This window comes from Nothobranchius furzeri, chromosome 10 (genome assembly GCF_043380555.1).
Source record: "Nothobranchius furzeri strain GRZ-AD chromosome 10, NfurGRZ-RIMD1, whole genome shotgun sequence".
Classification (NCBI taxonomy): Eukaryota; Metazoa; Chordata; class Actinopteri; order Cyprinodontiformes; family Nothobranchiidae; genus Nothobranchius; species Nothobranchius furzeri.
In genome coordinates this window covers 67,068,404-67,096,114 of record NC_091750.1, presented here as the reverse complement: position 1 = coordinate 67,096,114, position 27,711 = coordinate 67,068,404, and the positions used below count along the sequence as shown (strand labels likewise).

Below are 27,711 nucleotides of genomic sequence, written 5' to 3'. Positions count from 1 at the left end.
ATGCCCAGTGAGTTGACAGCAACAATAGAAAGGTTGGCCATATTTCTAGTCAGAAGATGAGATCCTCTTGTGTGTAGAGATGGGGAAATGTACTTTGAACGTTCACCCAAAATACTTAGGCATCTATGTTTGGAACAAGATCAAATAGAAAAAAATTAAACGTTGCACTAAAAAAAACAATGCACAAAGTACTAATTGCTTCCAGCATTGACCACCCTTCGATAGCTCAGTTGGTAGAGCGGAGGACTGTAGAGGCAGCTCAAAAGTCATCCTTAGGTCGCTGGTTCAAATCCGGCACGAAGGAAAATGTTGATAAAGCTTCTTCATGAGCTCTCGCACTTTTCAAGTCGACATCTTTACAATGGTGTGGTCACAGCTGATCACCACAGCTTACAGATGGAGCTGAGGAAACGTGCCGTGATCGTATAGTGGTTAGTACTCTGCGTTGTGGCCGCAGCAACCCCGGTTCGAATCCGGGTCACGGCAAATGTTCCTTTACAGTCTGTCTTAAATAACGTTTCTTTCCGAGGAAACTTTGCTAAGATGACAAAAAAACAAAGACAGCTATGCAAAAGCTCAAAAGAAGTCATAAAACAGGAACAAGCTGTTGGAATAGAGTTGTTTAGCAACTACTGAAACCTCAAGTAATTGGTGATTTGTCTAACTTCTTTTGGGGGAAAAAACAACTCCAATGCCCAGTGAGTTGACAGCAACAATAGAAAGGTTGGCCATATTTCTAGTCAGAAGATGAGATCCTCTTGTGTGTAGAGATGGGGAAATGTACTTTGAACGTTCACCCAAAATACTTAGGCATCTATGTTTGGAACAAGATCAAATAGAAAAAATTAAACGTTACACTCAAGATCACAATGCACAAAGTACTAAGTGCTTCTGACATTGCCCACCCTTCGATAGCTCAGTTGGTAGAGCGGAGGACTGTAGAGGCAGCTCAAAAGACATCCTTAGGTCGCTGATTCAAATCCGGCTCGAAGGAAAATGTTGATAAAGCTTCTTCATGAGCTCTCGCACTTTTCAAGTCGACATCTTTTTAATGGTGTGGTCACAGCTGATCACCACAGCTTACAGATGGAGCTGAGGAAACGTGCCGTGATCGTATAGTGGTTAGTACTCTGCGTTGTGGCCGCAGCAACCCCAGTTCGAATCCGGGTCACGGCAAATGTTCCTTTACATTCCGTCTTAAATAACGTTTCTTTCCGAGGAAACTTTGCTAAGATGACAAGAAAAACAAAGACAGCTATGCAAAAGCTCAAAAGAAGTCATAAAACATGAACAAGCTGTTGGAATAGAGTTGTTTAGCAACTACTGAAACCTCAAGTAAATGGTGATTTGTCTAACTTCTTTTGGGGGAAAAAACAACTCCAATGCCCAGTGAGTTGACAGCAACAATAGAAAGGTTGGCCATATTTCTAGTCAGAAGATGAGATCCTCTTGTGTGTAGAGATGGGGAAATGTACTTTGAACGTTCACCCAAAATACTTAGGCATCTATGTTTGGAACAAGATCAAATAGAAAAAATTAAACGTTGCACTCAAGATCACAATGCACAAAGTACTAAGTGCTTCTGACATTGCCCACCATTCGAAAGCTCAGTTGGTAGAGCGGAGGACTGTAGAGGCAGCTCAAAAGACATCCTTAGGTCGCTGGTTCAATTCCGGCCTGAAGGAAAATGTTGATAAAGCTTCTTCATGAGCTCTCGAACTTTTCAAGTCGACATCTTTACAATGGTGTGGTCACAGCTGATCACCACAGCTTACAGATGGAGCTGAGGAAACGTGCCGTGATCGTATAGTGGTTAGTACTCTGCGTTGTGGCCGCAGCAACCCCGGTTCGAATCCGGGTCACGGCAAATGTTCCTTTACAGTCTGTCTTAAATAACGTTTCTTTCCGAAGAAACTTAACTAAGATGACAAAAAAAAAAAACAAAGACAGCTATGCAAAAGCTCAAAAGAAGTCATAAAACAGGAACAAGCTGTTGGAATAGAGTTGTTTAGCAACTACTGAAACCTCAAGTAATTGGTGATTTGTCTAACTTCTTTTGGGGGAAAAACAACTCCAATGCCCAGTGAGTTGACAGCAACAATAGAAAGGTTGGCCATATTTCTAGTCAGAAGATGAGATCCTCTTGTGTGTAGAGATGGGGAAATGTACTTTGAACGTTCACCCAAAATACTTAGGCATCTATGTTTGGAACAAGATCAAATAGAAAAAAATTAAATGTTGCACTAAAAAACACAATGCACAAAGTACTAATTGCTTCCAGCATTGACCACCCTTCGATAGCTCAGTTGGTAGAGCGGAGGACTGTAGAGGCAGCTCAAAAGACATCCTTAGGTCACTGGTTCAAATCCTGCCTGAAGGAAAATGTTGATAAAGCTTCTTCATGAGCTCTCGAACTTTTCAAGTCGACATCTTTACAATGGTGTGGTCACAGCTGATCACCACAGCTTACAGATGGAGCTGAGGAAACGTGCCGTGATCGTATAGTGGTTAGTACTCTGCGTTGTGGCCGCAGCAACCCCGGTTCGAATCCAGGTCACGGCAAATGTTCCTTTACAGTCTGTCTTAAATAACGTTTCTTTCAGAAGAAACTTAACTAAGATGACAAAAAAAAAACAAAGACAGCTATGCAAAAGCTCAAAAGAAGTCATAAAACAGGAACAAGCTGTTGGAATAGAGTTGTTTAGCAACTACTGAAACCTCAAGTAATTGGTGATTTGTCTAACTTCTTTTGGGGGAAAAAACAACTCCAATGCCCAGTGAGTTGACAGCAACAATAGAAAGGTTGGCCATATTTCTAGTCAGAAGATGAGATCCTCTTGTGTGTAGAGATGGGGAAATGTACTTTGAACGTTCACCCAAAATACTTAGGCATCTATGTTTGGAACAAGATCAAATAGAAAAAAATTAAATGTTGCACTAAAAAACACAATGCACAAAGTACTAATTGCTTCCAGCATTGACCACCCTTCGATAGCTCAGTTGGTAGAGCGGAGGACTGTAGAGGCAGCTCAAAAGACATCCTTAGGTCAGTGGTTCAAATCCTGCCTGAAGGAAAATGTTGATAAAGCTTCTTCATGAGCTCTCGAACTTTTCAAGTCGACATCTTTACAATGGTGTGGTCACAGCTGATCACCACAGCTTACAGATGGAGCTGAGGAAACGTGCCGTGATCGTATAGTGGTTAGTACTCTGCGTTGTGGCCGCAGCAACCCCGGTTCGAATCCGGGTCACGGCAAATGTTCCTTTACATTCCGTCTTAAATGTTGTTTCTTTCAGAGGAAACTTTGCTAAGATGACAAAAAAAAAACAAAGACAGCTATGCAAAAGCTCAAAAGAAGTCATAAAACAGGAACAAGCTGTTGGAATAGAGTTGTTTAGCAACTACTGAAACCTCAAGTAATTGGTGATTTGTCTAACTTCTTTTGGGGGAAAAAACAACTCCAATGCCCAGTGAGTTGACAGCAACAATAGAAAGGTTGGCCATATTTCTAGTCAGAAGATGAGATCCTCTTGTGTGTAGAGATGGGGAAATGTACTTTGAACGTTCACCCAAAATACTTAGGCATCTATGTTTGGAACAAGATCAAATAGAAAAAATTAAACGTTACACTCAAGATCACAATGCACAAAGTACTAAGTGCTTCTGACATTGCCCACCCTTCGATAGCTCAGTTGGTAGAGCGGAGGACTGTAGAGGCAGCTCAAAAGACATCCTTAGGTCGCTGATTCAAATCCGGCTCGAAGGAAAATGTTGATAAAGCTTCTTCATGAGCTCTCGCACTTTTCAAGTCGACATCTTTTTAATGGTGTGGTCACAGCTGATCACCACAGCTTACAGATGGAGCTGAGGAAACGTGCCGTGATCGTATAGTGGTTAGTACTCTGCGTTGTGGCCGCAGCAACCCCAGTTCGAATCCGGGTCACGGCAAATGTTCCTTTACATTCCGTCTTAAATAACGTTTCTTTCCGAGGAAACTTTGCTAAGATGACAAGAAAAACAAAGACAGCTATGCAAAAGCTCAAAAGAAGTCATAAAACATGAACAAGCTGTTGGAATAGAGTTGTTTAGCAACTACTGAAACCTCAAGTAAATGGTGATTTGTCTAACTTCTTTTGGGGGAAAAAACAACTCCAATGCCCAGTGAGTTGACAGCAACAATAGAAAGGTTGGCCATATTTCTAGTCAGAAGATGAGATCCTCTTGTGTGTAGAGATGGGGAAATGTACTTTGAACGTTCACCCAAAATACTTAGGCATCTATGTTTGGAACAAGATCAAGTAGAAAAAATTAAACGTTACACTCAAGATCACAATGCACAAAGTACTAAGTGCTTCTGACATTGCCCACCCTTCGATAGCTCAGTTGGTAGAGCGGAGGACTGTAGAGGCAGCTCAAAAGACATCCTTAGGTCGCTGATTCAAATCCGGCTCGAAGGAAAATGTTGATAAAGCTTCTTCATGAGCTCTCGCACTTTTCAAGTCGACATCTTTTTAATGGTGTGGTCACAGCTGATCACCACAGCTTACAGATGGAGCTGAGGAAACGTGCCGTGATCGTATAGTGGTTAGTACTCTGCGTTGTGGCCGCAGCAACCCCAGTTCGAATCCGGGTCACGGCAAATGTTCCTTTACATTCCGTCTTAAATAACGTTTCTTTCCGAGGAAACTTTGCTAAGATGACAAGAAAAACAAAGACAGCTATGCAAAAGCTCAAAAGAAGTCATAAAACATGAACAAGCTGTTGGAATAGAGTTGTTTAGCAACTACTGAAACCTCAAGTAAATGGTGATTTGTCTAACTTCTTTTGGGGGAAAAAACAACTCCAATGCCCAGTGAGTTGACAGCAACAATAGAAAGGTTGGCCATATTTCTAGTCAGAAGATGAGATCCTCTTGTGTGTAGAGATGGGGAAATGTACTTTGAACGTTCACCCAAAATACTTAGGCATCTATGTTTGGAACAAGATCAAATAGAAAAAATTAAACGTTGCACTCAAGATCACAATGCACAAAGTACTAAGTGCTTCTGACATTGCCCACCATTCGAAAGCTCAGTTGGTAGAGCGGAGGACTGTAGAGGCAGCTCAAAAGACATCCTTAGGTCGCTGGTTCAATTCCGGCCTGAAGGAAAATGTTGATAAAGATTCTTCATGAGCTCTCGCACTTTTCAAGTCGACATCTTTACAATGGTGTGGTCACAGCTGATCACCACAGCTTACAGATGGAGCTGAGGAAACGTGCCGTGATCGTATAGTGGTTAGTACTCTGCGTTGTGGCCGCAGCAACCCCGGTTCGAATCCGGGTCACGGCAAATGTTCCTTTACAGTCTGTCTTAAATAACGTTTCTTTCCGAAGAAACTTAACTAAGATGACAAAAAAAAAACAAAGACAGCTATGCAAAAGCTCAAAAGAAGTCATAAAACAGGAACAAGCTGTTGGAATAGAGTTGTTTAGCAACTACTGAAACCTCAAGTAATTGGTGATTTGTCTAACTTCTTTTGGGGGAAAAAACAACTCCAATGCCCAGTGAGTTGACAGCAACAATAGAAAGGTTGGCCATATTTCTAGTCAGAAGATGAGATCCTCTTGTGTGTAGAGATGGGGAAATGTACTTTGAACGTTCACCCAAAATACTTAGGCATCTATGTTTGGAACAAGATCAAATAGAAAAAAATTAAATGTTGCACTAAAAAACACAATGCACAAAGTACTAATTGCTTCCAGCATTGACCACCCTTCGATAGCTCAGTTGGTAGAGCGGAGGACTGTAGAGGCAGCTCAAAAGACATCCTTAGGTCACTGGTTCAAATCCTGCCTGAAGGAAAATGTTGATAAAGCTTCTTCATGAGCTCTCGAACTTTTCAAGTCGACATCTTTACAATGGTGTGGTCACAGCTGATCACCACAGCTTACAGATGGAGCTGAGGAAACGTGCCGTGATCGTATAGTGGTTAGTACTCTGCGTTGTGGCCGCAGCAACCCCGGTTCGAATCCGGGTCACGGCAAATGTTCCTTTACAGTCTGTCTTAAATAACGTTTCTTTCAGAAGAAACTTAACTAAGATGACAAAAAAAAAAAACAAAGACAGCTATGCAAAAGCTCAAAAGAAGTCATAAAACAGGAACAAGCTGTTGGAATAGAGTTGTTTAGCAACTACTGAAACCTCAAGTAATTGGTGATTTGTCTAACTTCTTTTGGGGGAAAAAACAACTCCAATGCCCAGTGAGTTGACAGCAACAATAGCAAGGTTGGCCATATTTCTAGTCAGAAGATGAGATCCTCTTGTGTGTAGAGATGGGGAAATGTACTTTGAACGTTCACCCAAAATACTTAGGCATCTATGTTTGGAACAAGATCAAATAGAAAAAAATTAAATGTTGCACTAAAAAACACAATGCACAAAGTACTAATTGCTTCCAGCATTGACCACCCTTCGATAGCTCAGTTGGTAGAGCGGAGGACTGTAGAGGCAGCTCAAAAGACATCCTTAGGTCAGTGGTTCAAATCCTGCCTGAAGGAAAATGTTGATAAAGCTTCTTCATGAGCTCTCGAACTTTTCAAGTCGACATCTTTACAATGGTGTGGTCACAGCTGATCACCACAGCTTACAGATGGAGCTGAGGAAACGTGCCGTGATCGCATAGTGGTTAGTACTCTGCGTTGTGGCCGCAGCAACCCCGGTTCGAATCCGGGTCACGGCAAATGTTCCTTTACATTCCGTCTTAAATGTTGTTTCTTTCAGAGGAAACTTTGCTAAGATGACAAAAAAAAACAAAGACAGCTATGCAAAAGCTCAAAAGAAGTCATAAAACAGGAACAAGCTGTTGGAATAGAGTTGTTTAGCAACTACTGAAACCTCAAGTAATTTGTGATTTGTCTAACTTCTTCTGGGGGAAAAAACAACTCCAATGCCCAGTGAGTTGACAGCAACAATAGAAAGGTTGGCCATATTTCTAGTCAGAAGATGAGATCCTCTTGTGTGTAGAGATGGGGAAATGTACTTTGAACGTTCACCCAAAATACTTAGGCATCTATGTTTGGAACAAGATCAAATAGAAAAAAATTAAATGTTGCACTAAAAAACACAATGCACAAAGTACTAATTGCTTCCAGCATTGACCACCCTTCGATAGCTCAGTTGGTAGAGTGGAGGACTGTAGAGGCAGCTCAAAAGACATCCTTAGGTCGCTGGTTCAAATCCTGCCTGAAGGAAAATGTTGATAAAGCTTCTTCATGAGCTCTCGAACTTTTCAAGTCGACATCTTTACAATGGTGTGGTCACAGCTGATCACCACAGCTTAAAGATGGAGCTGAGGAAACGTGCCGTGATCGTATAGTGGTTAGTACTCTGCGTTGTGGCCGCAGCAACCCCGGTTCGAATCCGGGTCACGGCAAATGTTCCTTTACATTCCGTCTTAAATGTCGTTTCTTTCAGAGGAAACTTTGCTAAGATGACAAAAAAAAAAACAAAGACAGCTATGCAAAAGCTCAAAAGAAGTCATAAAACAGGAACAAGCTGTTGGAATAGAGTTGTTTAGCAACTACTGAAACCTCAAGTAATTGGTGATTTGTCTAACTTCTTTTGGGGGAAAAAACAACTCCAATGCCCAGTGAGTTGACAGCAACAATAGAAAGGTTGGCCATATTTCTAGTCAGAAGATGAGATCCTCTTGTGTGTAGAGATGGGGAAATGTACTTTGAACGTTCACCCAAAATACTTAGGCATCTATGTTTGGAACAAGATCAAATAGAAAAAATTAAACGTTGCACTCAAGATCACAATGCACAAAGTACTAAGTGCTTCTGACATTGCCCACCCTTCGATAGCTCAGTTGGTAGAGCGGAGGACTGTAGAGGCAGCTCAAAAGACATCCTTAGGTCGCTGGTTCAAATCCGTCCTGAAGGAAAATGTTGATAAAGCTTCTTCATGAGCTCTCGAACTTTTCAAGTCGACATCTTTACAATGGTGTGGTCACAGCTGATCACCACAGCTTACAAATGGAGCTGAGGAAACGTGCCGTGATCGTATAGTGGTTAGTACTCTGCGTTGTGGCCGCAGCAACCCCGGTTCGAATCCGGGTCACGGCAAATGTTCCTTTACAGTCTGTCTTAAATAACGTTTCTTTCCGAAGAAACTTTGCTAAGATGACAAAAAAAAACAAATACAGCTATGCAAAAGCTCAAAAGAAGTCATAAAACAGGAACAAGCTGTTGGAAGAGAGTTGTTTAGCAACTACTGAAACCTCAAGTAATTGGTGATTTGTCTAACTTCTTTTGGGGGAAAAAACAACTCCAATGCCCAGTGAGTTGACAGCAACAATAGAAAGGTTGGCCATATTTCTAGTCAGAAGATGAGATCCTCTTGTGTGTAGAGATGGGGAAATGTATTTTGAACGTTCACCCAAAATACTTAGGCATCTATGTTTGGAAAAAGATCAAATAGAAAAAAATTAAACGTTGCACTAAAAAACACAATGCACAAAGTACTAATTGCTTCCAGCATTGACCACCCTTCGATAGCTCAGTTGGTAGAGCGGAGGACTGTAGAGGCAGCTCAAAAGACATCCTTAGGTCGCTGTTTCAAATCCGGCCTGAAGGAAAATGTTGATTAAGCATCTTCATGAGCTCTCGCACTTTTCAAGTCGACATCTTTACAATGGTGTGGTCACAGTTGATCACCACAGCTTACAGATGGAGCTGAGGAAACGTGCCGTGATCGTATAGTGGTTAGTACTCTGCGTTGTGGCCGCAGCAACCCCGGTTCGAATCCGGGTCACGGCAAATGTTCCTTTACAGTCTGTCTTAAATAATGTTTCTTTCCGAGGAAACTTTGCTAAGATGACAAAAAAACAAAGACAGCTATGCAAAAGCTCAAAAGAAGTCATAAAACAGGAACAAGCTGTTGGAATAGAGTTGTTTAGCAACTACTGAAACCTCAAGTAATTGGTGATTTGTCTAACTTCTTTTGGGGGAAAAAACAACTCCAATGCCCAGTGAGTTGACAGCAACAATAGAAAGGTTGGCCATATTTCTAGTCAGAAGATGAGATCCTCTTGTGTGTAGAGATGGGGAAATGTACTTTGAACGTTCACCCAAAATACTTAGGCATCTATGTTTGGAACAAGATCAAATAGAAAAAAATTAAATGTTGCACTAAAAAACACAATGCACAATGTACTAATTGCTTCCAGAATTGACCACCCTTCGATAGCTCAGTTGGTAGAGTGGAGGACTGTAGAGGCAGCTCAAAAGACATCCTTAGGTCGCTGGTTCAAATCCTGCCTGAAGGAAAATGTTGATAAAGCTTCTTCATGAGCTCTCGAACTTTTCAAGTCGACATCTTTACAATGGTGTGGTCACAGCTGATCACCACAGCTTACAGATGGAGCTGAGGAAACGTGCCGTGATCGTATAGTGGTTAGTACTCTGCGTTGTGGCCGCAGCAACCCCGGTTCGAATCCGGGTCACGGCAAATGTTCCTTTACATTCCGTCTTAAATGTTGTTTCTTTCAGAGGAAACTTTGCTAAGATGACAAAAAAAAAACAAAGACAGCTATGCAAAAGCTCAAAAGAAGTCATAAAACAGGAACAAGCTGTTGGAATAGAGTTGTTTAGCAACTACTGAAACCTCAAGTAATTGGTGATTTGTCTAACTTCTTTTGGGGGAAAAAACAACTCCAATGCCCAGTGAGTTGACAGCAACAATAGAAAGGTTGGCCATATTTCTAGTCAGAAGATGAGATCCTCTTGTGTGTAGAGATGGGGAAATGTACTTTGAACGTTCACCCAAATTACTTAGGCATCTATGTTTGGAACAAGATCAAATAGAAAATTAAAGCTGCAAGCAGCGTCGTTCGGCCCTCGCAGCGAAGCTGCTCGCCCTCCTTCTGCACCCCCTCCGCTCCATCCCCGACGCTCTCCAAACCCGGCTCCGCGCTTTTCCATCCTGGCCGGCAGCCGAGGGCACCAGGGCATGCCTGGCGGAACAGAAAGTCAGCCACCCCGACACCGGAAACAGTAAAAGGCCTCCTCGTCCACACCTCACCCTGACTCAGCATCCCTTCTGAGCCCACCATTACATGTCTCACCACTAGGAGATACTCTATCTTTACCACACTGGTGATGTGATGTTCAGTCTCGGGCAAATCGGAGGCTGTTTGTGGAAGTTACAGTCAAACGTAAGGTCACAGCGTCACGCCAGAAATCGCCATGGCATCAAAGCCCCTCACTTTCTAAAAAGCTATCAGATCTGAATGGTCATTACAACATCATGAAGACAGTGCATGACCTTAGTGTCATCTTGACTAAATTAGAGGGGACAAATATGGGCAGTTCACCATAAAACAATAGACTTCCTGTAGTCAGGGGGCGGGGCTTAGGTGATGTCAGCTGTCCACATTGTCACTGTCTTCAGATGTGGTCAGTGATCACATAGACAAAGTATGAAATTGATCTGATCATGCACATGGGAGTTGTTAAGTCAAATAAGGTAATGGCGACTGGTCAAAGTTTGAGGCTTAGCCACGCCCACACCTTTATACTTATTTAAAATCCGACGGTTGAATTTTTTCCTCTATGTCCTAAGAGTATATAGCAGAAGTTTGAAGGTGATCGGTGGAAAGGGCGAGGAGATATCATTCTCCTAATAACGTGTGCGAAAAACACTAAATTGAGTACTTGGACCAAAATGGCCGACCTCCTGTAGGACATTGCTCTTGGCTCCAAGAGACTTTTTTGTAGGTCCTGATACACTACATTAGTGTGCCAAATTTTGTGATCCTCAGTCAAAGCATGGCTTGGGGCTGACTGTTTTAATGGTCCTAGGGGGCGGTGTTTCAGAAAATAGGTCACGCCCACAAACTTCAGCTGTCCAATTCTATTAGGGGTCAGAGTAGGATCACTCTTCAGAACTTGTGTGGCGATGTCACAATGACTGAAGAAATGAGAGACAAACGTATTTCCATGGCGTGATGGCAAATTTCGCCATGCTCCCAAAGCCCCGCCTTTATTCGAAACCTGCCAGTACTATAAACCAAGTGACCTCAACTTGTCTGCTGCTATTTGCCAGTGTTTGCTGGTGATTGGTTAAAAGGAGTCCAATAGGGAGCTGTGAAAATAAGAGTGGCGTGGCGACAGGTCAAAGTTTGAGGCTTAGCCACGCCCACATCTTTATACTTATTTAAAATCCGACGGTTGAATTTTTTCATCTATGTCTTAAGAGTGTATAGCAGATGTTTGAAGGTGATTGTTGAAAAGGGTGATGGGGAATCCTTATCCAAACAATGTGTGCGAAAACCACTAAATCGAGTACTTGGACCAAAATGGCCGACTTCCTGTGCGACTTTGCTCTTGGCTCCAAGAGACTTTTTTGTAGGGCCTGAGACACCACATTAGTGTACCAATTTTCTTACTCCTCAGTCAAAGCATGGCTTGTGGCTGGCAGTTTTATTGTTCCTAGGGGGCGCTATTTCAGAAAATAGGCCACGCCCACAAATTACAGCTGTCCAGTTCTATTGGGGGTCAGACTAGGATCACTCACCAGACATTTTGTGGCAATGGCACGATAATTGAAGAAATGAGAGGCAAACTTATTGCCATGGCGTGATGGCGAATTTCGCCATGCTCCCAAAGCCCCGCCTTTATTCGAAACCTGCCAGGACTAAAGACCAAGTGTCCTCAACTTGTCTGCTGCTATTTGCCAGTGATTGCTGGCGATTGGTTAAAAGGAGTCCAATAGGGAGCTGTGAAAAACAGAGTGGCGTGGCGACAGGTCAAAGTTTGAGGCTTAGCCACGCCCACACCTTTATACTTATTTAAAATCCGACGGTTGAATTTTTTCCTTTATGTCTTAAGAGTGTATAGCAGAAGTTTGAAGGCGATTGGTGAAAAGGGCGATGGAGCATCACTCTCCAAACAACGTGTGCAAAAACCACTAAATCGAGTACTTGGACCAAAATGGCCGACTTCCTGTGCGACTTTGCACTTGGCTCCAAGAGACTTTTTTGTAGGTCCTGAGACACCACATTAGGAAACCAAATTTCGTACTCCTCAGTCAAAGCATGACTTGGGGCTGACAGTTTTAATGGTCCTAGGGGGCGCTATTTCAGAAAATAGGCCACGCCCACTGGATGTTCACATCACATTTTGTGGGGGGGCCGAACTAGGATCACTCCCAAGAGGTTTTGTGGCGATACCTCTAGAAATGACGAAATGGGAGGCAAACGTAAGGCCACATCGGTACGCCTGACTTCGCCGCGCCGCCACAGCCCCGCCTTCTGCAGAAAACTCCCATAAAGTGATGCCAAGCAACCCCAACTTGTCTTCAGTTACCTGCTACAAATTTGGGGTGATTAGTTGAAAGGGCGAATTTTGGAAAATTTCCCAGTAAAACTTGACCTTTTAAGGCCTGAGGGGGCGGTGCTTATGTGACATCATCAATCGACCATTCATTTGTCTTTGGGGGGCGATGCCGATTGTCCATAGATAATTACTTTAACTGTAATTCTTTCATTTATGAAATTAAAGCAATTTGAATTTTTTTGGCGAGTGCTTGAACTTTGAGGCTTGGCCCCGCCCCTTCAGTATTTACGAAAAGTCAATTTTATTTGCTCATTTGATTCATCCATCGCTTCTGTTCGATCGCACACTATTTTTGAGACAATCGTGCGAAAAATGACCAAACTGTTCAACCAAATGTAGACCCTAGAAATGGCCAAAACGGGGTCAAAATGTCCACTTTAGTCCAAAATGGCCGACTTCCTGTTTGATATTGACCATGGGTGCAAGAGGCTTTTCTGTGCGTATTGTTGAGTTCTACAAGTGTACCAAATTTCATCGTTCTACTATGAAAAAAGGTCAAAGCAGAGGGGTATTTTTAATTTTCTAGGGGGCGCTGTCGAAACATTTTTGTACCAACGTTCACGTTGCCAGTGAAATACGTAAATTTCACGCACTTTCTATATTGGGCCAGAATTTGGTGAGTTTTTGGATATGCTAAGACCCCCTAAAGGCCACCCAAAGACGCGGAAGAAAAAGAAAAAAAAAAAAGAAAAAAAATTAAAGCTGCAAGCAGCGTCGTTCGGCCCTCGCAGCGAAGCTGCTCGCCCTCCTTCCGCACCCCCTCCGCTCCATCCCCGACGCTCTCCAAACCCAGCTCCGCGCTTGTCCATCCTGGACGGCAGCCGGGGGCACCAGGGCACGTCTGGCAGAACAGAAAGTCAACCACCCCGACACCAGAAACCGTGAACGGCCTCCTCGTCCACACCTCACCCTGATTCAGCATCCCCTCTGAGCCCAGCATTACACGTCTCACCACTAGGAGATACTCTATCTTTACCACACTGGTGATGTGATGTTCAGTCTCTGGCAAATCGGAGGCTGTTTGTGGAAGTTACAGTCAAACGTAAGGTCACAGCGTCACGCCAGAAATCGCCATGGCATCAAAGCTCCTCCCTTTCTGAAAAGCTATCAGATCTGAATAGTCATTACAACATCATGAAGACAGTGCATGACCTTAGTGTCATGTTGACTAAATTAGAGGGGACAAATATGGGCATTTCACCATAAAACAGAAGACTTCCTGTAGTCAGGGGGCGGGGCTTAGGTGATGCCAGCTGTCCACATTGTCACTGTCTTCAGATGTGGTCAGTGATCACACGGACAAAGTTTGAAATTGATCTGATCATGCACAAGGGAGTTATTGAGTCAAGTAACGTAATGGCGACTGGTCAAAGTTTGAGGCTTAGCCACGCCCACACCTTTATACTTATTTAAAATCCGACGGTTGAATCTTTTCCTCTATGTCTTAAGAGTATATAGCAAGAGTTTGAAGGTGATCGGTGGAAAGGGCGACGAGACATCATTCTCCTAATAACGTGTGCGAAAACCACTAAATCGAGTACTTGGACCAAAATGGCCGACCTCCTGTGCGACATTGCGCTTGGCTCCAAGAGACTTTTTTGTAGGTCCTGAGACACTACATTAGTGTGCCAAATTTCGTGATCCTCAGTCAAAGCACGGCTTGGGGCTGACAGTTTTAATGGTCCTAGGGGGCGCTATTTCAGAAAATAGGCCACGCCCACAAACTTCAGCTGTCCAATTCTATTAGGGGTCAGAGTAGGATCACTCATCAGAAATTGTGTGGCGATGTCACAATGATTGAAGAAATGAGAGACAAACGTATTTCCATGGCGTGATGGCGAATTTCGCCATGCTCCCAAAGCCCCGCCTTTATTCGAAAGCTGCCAGTACTATAGACCAAGTGACCTCAACTTGTCTGCTGCTATTTGCCAGTGATTGCTGGTGATTGGTTAAAAGGAGTCCAATAGGGAGCTGTGAAAAAAAGAGTGGCGTGGCGACAGGTCAAAGTTTGAGGCTTAGCCACGCCCACACCTTTATACTTATTTAAAATCCGTAGGTTGAATTTTTTCCCCTTTGTCTTAAGAGTCTATAGCAGAAGTTTGAAGGTGATTGGTGAAAAGGGCAATGGTGTAACACTCTCCAAACAACGTGTGCGAAAACCACTAAATCGACTACTTGGACCAAAATGGCCGACTTCCTGTGCGACTTTGCACTTGGCTCCAAGAGACTTTTTTGTAGGACCGGAGACACCACATTAGTGTACCAGATTTCGTACTCCTCAGTCAAAGCATGGCTAGGGGCTGACAGTTTTAATGGTCCTAGAGGGCGCCATTTCAGAAAATAGGCCACGCCCACAAACTACAGCTGTCCAAATCTATTGGGGGTCAGACTAGGATCACTCACCAGACATTTTGTGGTGATGGCACGATAATTGAAGAAATGAGAGGCAAACGTATTGCCATGGCGTGATGGTGAATTTTGCCATGCTCCCAAAGCCCCGCCTTTTTTCAAAACCTGCCAGTACTGGAGACTAAGTGACCTCAACTTGTCAGCTGCTATTCGCCAGAGATTGCTGGCGATTGGGTAAAAGGAGTCCAATAGGTAGCTGTGAAAAAAAGAGTGGCGTGGTGACAGGTCAAAGTTTGAGGCTTAGCCACGCCCACACCTTTATACTTATTTAAAATCCGACGGTTGAATTTTTTCCTTTATGTCTTAAGAGTCTATAGCAGAAGTTTGAAGGCGATTGGTGAAAAGGGCGATGGAGCATCACTCTCCAAACAACGTGTGCGAAAACCACTAAATCGAGTACTTGGACCAAAATGGCCGACTTCCTGTGCGACTTTGCACTTGGCTCCAAGAGACTTTTTTGTAGGTCCTGAGACACCACATTAGTGTGCCAAATTTCATAATCCTCAGTCAAAGCATGACTTGGGGCTGACAGTTTTAATGGTCCTAGGGGGCGCTATTTCAGAAAATAGGCCACGCCCACTGGATGTTCACATCACATTTTGTGGGGGGCTGAACTAGGATCACTCCCAAGAGGTTTTGTGGCGATATCTCTAGAAATGACGAAATGGGAGGCAAACGTAAGGCCTAAGCGGTACGCCTGACTTCGCCGCGCCGCCACAGCCCCGCCTTCTGGAGAAAACTCCCATAAAGTGACGCCAAGCAACCCCAACTTGTCTTCAGTTACCCGCTACAAATTTGGGGTGGTTATTGGAAAGGGCGAATTTTGGAAAATTTCCCAGTAAATCTTGACCTTTTAAGTCCTGAGGGGGCGGGGCTTATGTGACATCATCAATCGACCATTCATTTGTCTTCGGAGGTCGACGACGATTGTCCTTAGAACATTTCTTTAACTGTAATTCTTTCATTTATGAATCTATAGCAATTTGAATTTTTTTGGCGAGTGCTCGAACTTTGAGGCCTGGTCCCGCCCCTTCAGTATTTACGAAAAGTCAATTTTATTGTCTCATTTTAATCGTCCATCGCTTCTGTTCGATCGCACACTATTTTTGAGACGATCGTGCGAAAAATGACCAAACTGTTAAACCAAATATAGACCCTAGAAATGGCCAAAACGGGGTCAAAATGGCCACTTTAGTCCAAAATGGCCGACTTCCTGTTTGATATTGACCATGGGTGCAAGAGGCTTTTCTGTGCGTATTGTTGAGTTCTACAAGTGTACCAAATTTCATCACTCTACTATGAAAAAAGGTCAAAGCGGAGGGGTATTTTTAATTTTCCAGGGGGCGCTGTTGAAACATTTTTTTACCAACTTTCACGTTGCCAGTGAAATACGTAAATTTCACGCACTTTCTATATTGGGCCAGAATTTGGTGACTTTTTGGATATGCTAAGACCCCCTAAAGGCCATCCAAAGACGCGGAAGAAAAAAAAAGAAAAAAAAAATAAAAAAAAATAATAATAAACGGAGCAGATACAATAGGCCTTCGCAGCTTCACTGCTCGGGCCTAATTAAAGCTGCAAGCAGCGTCGTTCGGCCCTCGCAGCGAAGCAGCTCGCCCTCCTTCCGCACCCCCTCCGCTCCATCCCCGACGCTCTCCAAACCCAGCTCTGCGCTTCTCCATCCTGGCCGGCAGCCGGGAGCACCAGGGCACGTCTGGCAGAACAGACAGTCAACCACCCCGACACCAGAAACCGTGAATGGCCTCCTCGTCCACACCTCACCCTGACTCAGCATCCCCTCTGAGCCCACCATTACACGTCTCACCACTAGGAGATACTCTATCTTTACCACACTGGTGATGTGATGTTCAGTCTCGGGCAAATCGGAGGCTGTTTGTGGAAGTTACAGTCAAACGTAAGGTCACAGCTTCACGCCAGAAATCGCCATGGCATCAAAGCCCCTCCCTTTCTGAAAAGCTATCAGATCTGAATGGTCATTACAACATCATGAAGACAGTGCATGACCTTAGTGTCATGTTGACTAAATTAGAGGGGACAAATATGGGCATTTCACCATAAAACAGTAGACTTCCTGTAGTCAGGGGGCGGGGCTTAGGTGATGTCAGCTGTCCACATTGTCACTGTCTTCAGATGTGGTCAGTGATCACACAGACAAAGTTTGAAATTGATCTGATCATGCACATGGGAGTTATTAAGTCAAGTAACGTAATGGCGACTGGTCAAAGTTTGAGGCTTAGCCACGCCCACACCTTTATACTTATTTAAAATCCGACGGTTGAATTTTTTCCTCTATGTCTTAAGAGTATATAGCAGGAGTTTGAAGGTGATCGGTGGAAAGGACGACGAGACATCATTCTCCTAATAACGTGTGGGAAAACCACTAAATCGAGTACTTGGACAAAAATGGCCGACCTCCTGTGCGACATTGGACTTGGCTCCAAGAGACTTTTTTGTAGGTCCTGAGACACTACATTAGTGTGCCAAATTTCGTGATCCTCAGTCAAAGCATGGCTTGGGGCTGATAGTTTTAATGGTCCTAGGGGGCGCTATTTCAGAAAATAGGCCACGCCCACAAACTTCAGCTGTCCAATTCTATTAGGGGTCAGAGTAAGATCACTCATCAGAAATTGTGTGGTGATGTAACAATGATTGAAGAAATGAGAGACAAACGTATTTCCATGGCGTGATGGTGAATTTCGCCATGCTCCCAAAGCCCCGCCTTTATTCGAAACCTGCCAGTACTATAAACCAAGTGACCTCAACTTGTCTGCTGCTATTTGCCAGTGATTGCTGGTGATTGGTTAAAAGGAGTCCAATAGGGAGCTGTGAAAAAAAGAGTGGCGTGGCGACAGGTCAAAGTTTGAGGCTTAGCCACGCCCACACCTTTATACTTATTTAAAATCCGACGGTTGAATTTTTTCATCTATGTCTTAAGAGTGTATAGCAGATGTTTGAAGGTGATTGGTGAAAAGGGCGATGGTGCAACACTCTCCAAACAACGTGTGCGAAAACCACTAAATCGAGTACTTGGACCAAAATGGCCGACTTCCTGTGCGACTTGGTGCTTGGCTCCAAGAGACTTTTTTGTAGGTCCTGAGACACCACATTAGTGTACCAAATTTCGTAATCCTCAGTCAAAGCCTGGCTTGGGGCTGACAGTTTTAATGGTCCTAGAGGGCGCTATTTCAGAAAATAGGCCACGCCCACAGGATTTTCACATCACATTTTTTGGGGGGCAGGACTAGGATCACTCCCAAGAAGTTTTGTGGCGATATCTTTAGAAATGACGAAATGGGAGGCAAACGTAAGGCCTAAGCGGTACGCCTGACTTCGCCGCGCCGCCACAGCCCCGCCTTCTGCAGAAAACTCCCATAAAGTGACGCCAAGCAACCCCAACTTGTCTTCAGTTACCTGCTACAAATTTGGGGTGATTATTTGAAAGGGCGAATTTTGGAAAATTTCCCAGTAAAACTTGACCTTTTAAGTCCTGAGGGGGCGGGGCTTGTGTGACATCATCTATCGACCATTCATTTGTCTTCGGGGGGCGATGGCAATTGTCCTTAGAAATTGTTTTAACTGTAATTCTTTCATTTGTGAAATTATAGCAATTTGAATTTTTTTGGCGAGTGCTCGAACTTTGAGGCCTGGCCCCGCCCCTTCAGTATTTACGAAAAGTCAATTTTATTGTCTCATTTGAATCGTCCATCGCTTCTGTTCGATCTCGCACTATTTTTGAGACGATGGTGCGAAAAATGACCAAACTGTTCAACCAAATATAGACCCTAGAATTGGCCAAAACGGCTAAAAATCCTCATTTCAACCCAAAATGGCCGACTTCCTGTTTTATATTGACCATGGTTGCAAGAGGCTTTTCTGTGCGGACTGTTGAGTATTATCAGTATACCAAATTTCATAACTGTACGATAAACTAAGCTTTATGGAGAGGGGTATTTTTCACTTTCTAGGGGGCACTGTCGAGCCACTTTTTTATGAACTTTCACATCGCCAGTGAAATACGTAAATTTCACGCACTTTCTATATTGAGCCAGAATTTGGTGACTTTTTGGATATGCTAAGACCCCCTAAAGGCCACCCAAAGACGCGGAAGAAAAAAGAATAATAATTAAAGCTGCAAGCAGCGTCGTTCGGCCCTCGCAGCTCCGCGCCGCTCCGGTCTGCCGTCGCACCAGTGCACGTCTGACAGAACAGAAACGTCAACCACCCCGACACCAGAAACCGCGAATGGCCTCCTAGTCTGCACCTCACCCTGACTCAGCATCCCCTCTGAGCTCACCATTAAATTGAATATTAAGATTACGGCGTTACGCCAGAATTCGCCATGGCATCAAAGCCCCTCCCTTTCTGGAAAGCTATCAGATCTGAATGGTCATTACAGCATCATGAAGACAGTGCATGACCTTAGGGTCATGTTGACTAAATTAGAGGGGACAAATATGGGCATTTCAGCATAAAAAATAAATTCCTGTAGTCAGGGGGCGGGGCTTAGGTGATGTCAGCTGTCCACATTGTCATTGTTTACAGATATGGTCAATGATCACACAGACAAAGTTCGAAAAAGATCTGATCATGCACATGGGAGTTATTAAGTCAAGTAAAGTAATGGCGAAAGGTCAACGTTTGAGGCTTAGCCACGCCCACACCTTTCAACTTTTGAAAAATCCGACGGTTGAATTTTTTCCCCTATGTCTTAAGAGTGTATTGCAGAAGTTTGAAGGTGATTGGTGAAAAGGGCGACGGAGCATCACTCTCCAAACAATGTGTGCGAAAACCACTAAATCACGTACTTGCACCAAAATGGCCGACTTCCTGTGCGACTTTACGCTTGGCTCCAAGAGACTTTTTTGTAGGTCCTGAGACCCCACATTAGTGTACCAAATTTCGTAATCCTCAGTCAAAGCATGGCTTGGGGCTGAAAGTTTTAATGGCTCTAGGGGGCGCTATTTAAGAATATAGGCCACGCCCACAAACTTCAGCTGTCTATTTCTCTTGGAGCTCAGACTAGGATCACTCACCAGAAGTTTCGTAGCAATATCACGATAACTGAAGAAATGAGACAAACGTATTTCCATGGCGTGATGGCGATTTTCGCCATGGTCCCAAAGCCCCGCCTTTTTTCAAAACCTGCCAGTACTGGAGACCAAGTAACCTCAACTTGTCTACTGCTGTTTGCCACAGAATCCTGGTGATTGGGTAAAAGGAGTCCAGTAGGGAGCTGTGAAAAAAAGAGTAGCGTGGCGACAGGTCAAAGTTTGAGGCTTAGCCACGCCCACACCTTTCAACTTTTGAAAAATCCGACGGTTAAATTTTTTCCCCTATGTCTTAAGGGTATATAGCAGAAGTTTGAAGGAGATTGGTGAAAAGGGCGACGGAGCATCACTCTCCAAACAACGTGTGCGAAAACCACTAAATCGCGTACTTGATCCAAAATGGCCGACTTCCTGTGCGACTTTGAACTTGACTCCAAGAGACTTTTTTGTAGGTCCTGAGACACCACATTAGTGTACCAAATTTCGTAATCCTCAGTCAAAGCATGGCTTGGGGCTAATAGTTTAAATGGTCCTAGGGGGCGCTATTTCAAAACATAGGCCACGCCCACAAAATTCAGCTGTCTATTTCTCTTGGAGCTCAGACTAGGATCACTCACCAGAAGTTTCGTAGCAATATCACGATAACTGAAGAAATGAGAGACAAACGTATTTCCATGGCGTGATGGCGATTTTCGCCATGGTCCCAAAGCCCCGCCTTTTTTCAAAACCTGCCAGTACTGGAGACCAAGTAACCTCAACTTGTCTACTGCTGTTTGCCACAGAATCCTGGTGATTGGGTAAAAGGAGTCCAGTAGGGAGCTGTGAAAAAAAGAGTAGCGTGGCGACAGGTCAAAGTTTGAGGCTTAGCCACGCCCACACCTTTCAACTTTTGAAAAATCCGACGGTTGAATTTTTTCCCCTATGTCTTAAGGGTATATAGCAGAAGTTTGAAGGAGATTGGTGAAAAGGGCGACGGAGCATCACTCTCCAAACAACGTGTGCGAAAACCACTAAATCGCGTACTTGATCCAAAATGGCCGACTTCCTGTGCGACTTTGAACTTGACTCTAAGAGACTTTTTTGTAGGTCCTGAGACACCACATTAGTGTACCAAATTTCGTAATCCTCAGTCAAAGCATGGCTTGGGGCTAATAGTTTTAATGGTCCTAGGGGGCGCTATTTCAGAAAATAGGCCACGCCCACCAGATGTTCACATCAGATCTTTTGGGGGGCCGGACTAGGATCACTCACAAGAAGTTTCGTGACGATATCTTTGGAAATGACGAAATGGGAGGCAAACGTAAGGCCAAGGCGGTACGCCTGAATTCGCCGCGCCACCACAGCCCCGCCCTCTGCCGAAAACTCCCATAAAGTGACGCCAAGCAACCCCCACTTGTCTTGAGTTACCAGCTACAAATTTGTGGTGATTAAGTGAAATGGGGCAATTTGGGACCTTTCACAGTAAAACTTGATCTTTTTGGTCCTGAGGGGGCGGGGCTTGTGTGATGTCATCATCCGACCTTTCAATTTACTTTGTGGGTGGATGACGAATGACCACAGAAAGTTTGGTAACTCTATTCCATTCAGTTATGAAGTTATAGCAATTTAAATATTTTTGGCGAGTAGTCAAACTTCGAGGCCTGGCTCCGCCCCTTCAACATATACGAAAACTCAGAATCCTTATCTCATTTTGTTCGCCCATCCCTTCTGAGCAATTTTACACAATTTTTGAGACGATCGTGCGAAAAATGATCGAGCAATCCAATCAGAAACGGACCCTAAAAACGGCAAAAACGGCAAAAAATCGCCATTTCAACCCAAAATGGCCGACTTCCTGTTTGATATTGACCATGGTTGCAAGAGACTTTTCTGTGCGGACTGTTGAGTACTACAAGTGTACCAAATTTCATAACTGTACGATAAACTAAGCTTTATGGAGAGGGGTTTTTTTCACTTTGTAGGGGGCGCTGTGCTGCCATTTTCTTTGCGATTTTTTTGGGACCTTTAAAATATCAAATTTTTCACCAGGCCTGACAAGTGTGCAAAATATTGTGAGTTTTGGGGTATGTTAAGGTCCCCAAAAAGCTGTTCAAAGGGGGCACGGAATAACAAAAAATAATAATAATCAGAGCAAAAACAAGAGGCCTTCGCAGCGCTTTCGCTGCTCGGGCCTAATAATAAGAAGAAACGGAGCAGATACAATAGGCCTTCGCAGCTTCACTGCTCGGGCCTAATTAAAGCTGCAAGCAGCGTCGTTCGGCCCTCGCAGCGAAGCTGCTCGCCCTCCGTCCGCACCCCCTCCGCTCCATCCCCGACGCTCTCCAAACCCAGCTCCCCGCCGCTCCGTCCTGGCCGGCAGCCCGGGGCACCAGGGCACGTCCACAGACTGAAACGTCCACCACACCGACACCAAGAACAGCTAAAGTTCACCTCGTCCACACCTCACCTTGACTCAGCATCCCCTCTGAGCCTACCATTATATTACATGTCTCACCACTAGGGCATACTCTATCTTTACCACACTGTTGGTGTGATGACACAGACCAACTTTAGTGCTTTTCTCCCCATGTTTATTAAAGTTATCGAAAGTTAAAGTTATCTAGGGGGCGCTGTGATCAAGTCCAGAAAAATCCCATTGAGGTCAGCTTTGGTTGACAAAGACAGTTTTCTGTTATTTTGGCATCAAACGGACGTTGTGTGTGTTATCTAAAGCCAGTGAGCTGAAAGGGGCGGAGCTACAGGGATTTGAACCAACAACCACATCAATGTGCTTGGTGCAGTCACGTGATGTCACAAGCCAAGTATAATGCCATTCTGACTTTGACTTTAGAAGTTAATAAAGTTTGAACCCTTCTAGGGGGCGTTGTGATCATTTACAACTAAATGCCATAGAGGTCATCTTTGGTCATCAAAGATGGTTTTCTGTTAATTTGGCATCAATCAAACGTTGCATGGGTCATCTAGAGACAAAAAGCTGTAAGTGGGCGGAGTTAAAGTGAATTGAACAATTGATCACATACATGTGTTGATTGCAGTTGTGTGATTACTCCCACAAAGTTTGATGTAGTTTGCAGCTTTTTTGCAGAAGTTACAAAGGTTTTTTGTATCTAGGGGGCGCTGTCCCAAATTTAGGAAATATTCCATGAAGAAGTTTGTAGGTTGATGACAGTCATTTGTGTGCAGTTTGGTGTGAATTGCATCATGCATGTGTTATTCAGGGCCTAATATCTGTCAGGGGGCGGAGCTAAAGCGATATCAACAACTTACCACAGGATTGTGGTGGGTGCCATTGTGTGAGTACACATAGCAAGTTTGGTGCAGTTACGACCTCATCTGTAGGAGTTATTACAGTTTTAATGGTGTGTAGGGGGCGCTGTGGTGACATTACACAACTTTCACCAACCGTGTGTGCCTCGTTGAATAAAGGGCATGATTGTTGATTGCCATGTTCAGTCTCGGGCAGATCGGAGACTGTTAGTGGAAGTTACAGTCAAACGTAAGGTCACAGCATCACGCCAGAATTCACCATGGCATCAAAGCCCCTCCCTTTCTGAAAAGCTATCAGATCTGAATGGTCATTACAACATCATGAAGACAGTGCATGACCTTAGTGTCATGTTGACTAAATTAGAGGGGACAAATATGGGCATTTCACCATAAAACAGTAGACTTCCTGTAGTCAGGGGGCGGGGCTTAGGTGATGCCAGCTGTCCACATTGTCACTGTCTTGAGATGTGGTCAGTGATCACACAAAGTTTGAAATTGATCTGATCATGCACATGGGAGTTATTAAGTCAAGTAACGTAATGGCGACTGGTCAAAGTTTGAGGCTTAGCCACGCCCACACCTTTATACTTATTTAAAATCCGACGGTTGAATGTTTTCCTCTATGTCTTAAGAGTATATAGCAGGAGTTTGAAGGTGATCGGTGGAAAGGGCGACGAGATATCATTCTCCTAATAACGTGTGCGAAAACCACTAAATCGCGTACTTGGACCAAAATGGCTGACCTCCTGTGCGACATTGCGCTTGGCTCCAAGAGACTTTTTTGTAGGTCCTGAGACACTACATTAGTGTGCCAAATTTCGTGATCCTCAGTCAAAGCATGGCTTGGGGCTGACAGTTTTAATGGTCCTAGGGGGCGCTATTTCAGAAAATAGGCCACACCCACAAACTTCAGCTGTCCAATTCTATTAGGGGTCAGAGTAGGATCACTCATCAGAAAGTGTGTGGCGATGTCACAATAATTGAAGAAATGAGAGACAAACATATATCCATGGCGTGATGGCGAATTTCGCCATGCTCCCAAAGCCCCGCCTTTACTCGAAACCTGCCAGTACTATAGACCAAGTGACCTCAACTTGTCTGCTGCTATTAGCCAGTGATTGCTGGTGATTGGTTAAAAGGAGCCCAATAGGGAGCTGTGAAAAAAAGAGTGGCGTGGCGACAGGTCAAAGTTTGAGGCTTAGCCACGCCCACACCTTTATACTTATTTAAAATCCGACGGTTGAATTTTTTCATCTATGTCTTAAGAGTGTATAACAGATGTTTGAAGGTGATTGGTGAAAAGGGTGATGGAGCATCCTTCTCCAAACAACGTGTGCAAAAACCACTAAATCGAGTACTTGGACCAAAATGGCCGACTTCCTGTGCGACTTCGCACTTAACTCCAAGAGACTTTTTTGTAGGTCCTGAGACACCACATTAGTGTACCAAATTTCGTACTCCTCAGTCAAAGCAAGGCTTGGGGCTGACAGTTTTAATGGTCCTAGGGGGCGCTATTTCAGAAAATAGGCCACGCCCACCGGATGTTCACATCAGATTCTTTTGGGGGCCGGACTAGGATCACTCCCAAGAAGTGTCGTGGCGATATCTCTAGAAATGACGAAATGGGAGGCAAACGTAAGGCCACGTCGGTACGCCTGATTTCGCTGCGCCGCCACAGCCCCGCCTTCTGCAGAAAACTCCCATAAAGTGACGCCAAGAAACCCCAACTTGTCTTCAGTTAGCTGCTACAAATTTGGGATGATTATTTGAAAGGGTGAATTTTGGAAAATTTCCCAGTAAAACTTGACCTTTTAAGTCCTGAGGGGGCGGAGCTTATGTGACATCATCAATCGACCATTCATTTGGCTTCGGGGGGCGATGACGATTGTCCATAGAACATTACTTTAACTGTAATTCTTTCATTTATGAAATTATAGCAATTTGAATTTTCTTGGCGAGTGCTCAAACTTTGAGGCCTGGCCCCGCCCCTTCAGTATTTACGAAAAGTCAATTTTATTTTCTCATTTGAATCATCCATCGCTTCTGTTCGATCGCACACTATTTTTGAGACGATCGTGCGAAAAATGACCAAACTGTTCAACCAAATATAGACCCTAGAAATGGCCAAAATGGCTAAAAATCGCCATTTCAACCTAAAATGGCCGACTTCCTGTTTGATATTGACCATGGTTGCAAGAGACTTTTCCGTGTGGACTGTTGAGTACTACAAGTATACCAAATTTCATAACTGTACGATAAACTAAGCTTTATGGAGAGGGGTATTTTTCACTTTCTAGGGGGCGCTGTTCAGCCACTTTTTTATGAACTTTCGCATTGCCAGTGAAATACGTAAATTTCACGCACTTTCTATATTGGGCCAGAATTTGGTGACTTTTTGGATATGCTAAGACCCCCTAAAGGCCAGCCAAAGACGCGGAAGAAAAAAGAAAGCGTAATAATAATAAACGGAGCAGATACAATAGGCCTTCGCAGCTTCACTGCTCGGGCCTAATTAAAGCTGCAAGCAGCGTCGTTCGGCCCTCGCAGCGAAGCTGCTCGCCCTCCTTCCGCACCCCCTCCGCTCCATCCCCGACGCTCTCCAAACCCAATTCCGCGCTTGTCCATCCTGGCCGGCAGCCGGGGGCACCAGGGCACGTCGGGCAGAACAGAAAGTCAACCACCCCGACACCAGAAACCGTGAACGGCCTCCTCGTCCACACCTCACCCTGATTCAGCATCCCCTCTGAGCCCAGCATTACACGTCTCACCACTAGGAGATACTCTATCTTTACCACACTGGTGATGTGATGTTCAGTCTCTGGCAAATCGGAGGCTGTTTGTGGAAGTTACAGTCAAACGTAAGGTCACAGCGTCACGCCAGAAATCGCCATGGCATCAAAGCTCCTCCCTTTCTGAAAAGCTATCAGATCTGAATAGTCATTAAAACATCATGAAGACAGTGAATGACCTTAGTGTCATGTTGACTAAATTAGAGGGGACAAATATGGGCATTTCACCATAAAACAGTAGACTTCCTGTAGTCAGGGGGCGGGGCTTAGGTGATGCCAGCTGTCCACATTGTCACTGTCTTCAGATGTGGTCAGTGATCACACGGACAAAGTTTGAAATTGATCTGATCATGGACAAGGGAGTTATTGAGTCAAGTAACGTAATGGCGACTGGTCAAAGTTTGAGGCTTAGCCACGCCCACACCTTTAAACTAATTTAAAATCCGACGGTTGAAGTTTTCCTCTATGTCTTAAGAGTATATAGCAGGAGTTTGAAGGTGATCGGTGGAAAGGGCGACGAGACATCATTCTCCTAATAACGTGTGCGAAAACCACTAAATCGAGTACTTGGACCAAAATGGCCGACCTCCTGTGCGACATTGCGCTTGGCTCCAAGAGACTTTTTTGTAGGTCCTGAGACACTACATTAGTGTGCCAAATTTCGTGATCCTCAGTCAAAGCATGGCTTGAGGCTGACAGTTTTAATGGTCCTAGGGGGCGCTATTTCAGAAAATAGGCCACGCCCACAAACTTCAGCTGTCCAATTCTATTAGGGGTCAGAGTAGGATCACTCATACGAAATTGTGTGGCGATGTCACAATGATTGAAGAAATGAGAGACAAATGTATTTCCATTGCTTGATGGCGAATTTCGCCATGCTCCCAAAGCCCCGCCTTTATTCGAAACCTGCCAGTACTATAGACCAAGTGACCTCACCTTGTCTGCTGCTATTTGCCAGTGATTGCTGTTGATTGGTTAAAAGGAGTCCAATAGGGAGCTGTGAAAAAAAGAATGGCGTGGCGGCAGGTCAAAGTTTGAGGCTTAGCCACGCCCACACCTTTATACTTATTTAAAATCCGTAGGTTGAATTTTTTCCCCTTTGTCTTAAGAGTCTATAGCAGAAGTTTGAAGGTGATTGGTGAAAAGGGCAATGGTGTATCACTCTCCAAACAACGTGTGCGAAAACCACTAAATCGAGTACTTGGACCAAAATGGCCGACTTCCTGTGCGACTTTGCACTTGGCTCCAAGAGACTTTTTTGTAGGTCCGGAGACACCACATTAGTGTACCAGATTTCGTACTCCTCAGTCAAAGCATGGCTAGGGGCTGACAGTTTTAATGGTCCTAGGGGGCGCCATTTCAGAAAATAGGCCACGCCCACAAACTACAGCTGTCCAAATCTATTGGGGTTCAGACTAGGATCACTCACCAGACATTTTGTGGCGATGGCACGATAATTGAAGAAATGAGAGGCAAACGTATTGCCATGGCGTGATGGTGAATTTTGCCATGCTCCCAAAGCCCCGCCTTTTTTCAAAACCTGCCAGTACTGGAGACTAAGTGACCTCAACTTGTCAGCTGCTATTCGCCAGAGATTGCTGGCGATTGGGTAAAAGGAGTCCAATAGGTAGCTGTGAAAAAAAGAGTGGCGTGGTGACAGGTCAAAGTTTGAGGCTTAGCCACGCCCACACCTTTATACTTATTTAAAATCCGACGGTTGAATTTTTTCCTTTATGTCTTAAGAGTCTATAGCAGAAGTTTGAAGGCGATTGGTGAAAAGGGCGATGGAGCATCACT

The 27,711-nt window shown here is 44.3% G+C and overlaps 10 non-coding genes across 10 annotated transcripts; all 10 read left to right on the top strand.

Moving 5' to 3' along the window:
• The first annotated feature begins 414 nt into the window (after positions 1-414).
• trnah-gug (transfer RNA histidin (anticodon GUG)) lies at positions 415-486 on the top strand. Its single transcript has one exon. It is a non-coding gene; the product is annotated as a tRNA-His (tRNA).
• A 1,309-nt stretch (positions 487-1,795) lies between these two features.
• trnah-gug (transfer RNA histidin (anticodon GUG)) lies at positions 1,796-1,867 on the top strand. Its single transcript has one exon. It is a non-coding gene; the product is annotated as a tRNA-His (tRNA).
• A 1,317-nt stretch (positions 1,868-3,184) lies between these two features.
• On the top strand, positions 3,185-3,256 carry trnah-gug (transfer RNA histidin (anticodon GUG)). The gene has a single exon. It is a non-coding gene; the product is annotated as a tRNA-His (tRNA).
• A 2,003-nt stretch (positions 3,257-5,259) lies between these two features.
• trnah-gug (transfer RNA histidin (anticodon GUG)) lies at positions 5,260-5,331 on the top strand. Its single transcript has one exon. It is a non-coding gene; the product is annotated as a tRNA-His (tRNA).
• A 622-nt stretch (positions 5,332-5,953) lies between these two features.
• Positions 5,954-6,025, top strand: trnah-gug (transfer RNA histidin (anticodon GUG)). Its single transcript has one exon. It is a non-coding gene; the product is annotated as a tRNA-His (tRNA).
• A 624-nt stretch (positions 6,026-6,649) lies between these two features.
• On the top strand, positions 6,650-6,721 carry trnah-gug (transfer RNA histidin (anticodon GUG)). The gene has a single exon. It is a non-coding gene; the product is annotated as a tRNA-His (tRNA).
• Positions 6,722-7,342: 621 nt separating this feature from the next.
• Positions 7,343-7,414, top strand: trnah-gug (transfer RNA histidin (anticodon GUG)). Its single transcript has one exon. It is a non-coding gene; the product is annotated as a tRNA-His (tRNA).
• Positions 7,415-8,036: 622 nt separating this feature from the next.
• On the top strand, positions 8,037-8,108 carry trnah-gug (transfer RNA histidin (anticodon GUG)). Its single transcript has one exon. It is a non-coding gene; the product is annotated as a tRNA-His (tRNA).
• Positions 8,109-8,729: 621 nt separating this feature from the next.
• trnah-gug (transfer RNA histidin (anticodon GUG)) lies at positions 8,730-8,801 on the top strand. The gene has a single exon. It is a non-coding gene; the product is annotated as a tRNA-His (tRNA).
• A 619-nt stretch (positions 8,802-9,420) lies between these two features.
• Positions 9,421-9,492, top strand: trnah-gug (transfer RNA histidin (anticodon GUG)). The gene has a single exon. It is a non-coding gene; the product is annotated as a tRNA-His (tRNA).
• The last annotated feature ends 18,219 nt before the right edge of the window (positions 9,493-27,711 follow it).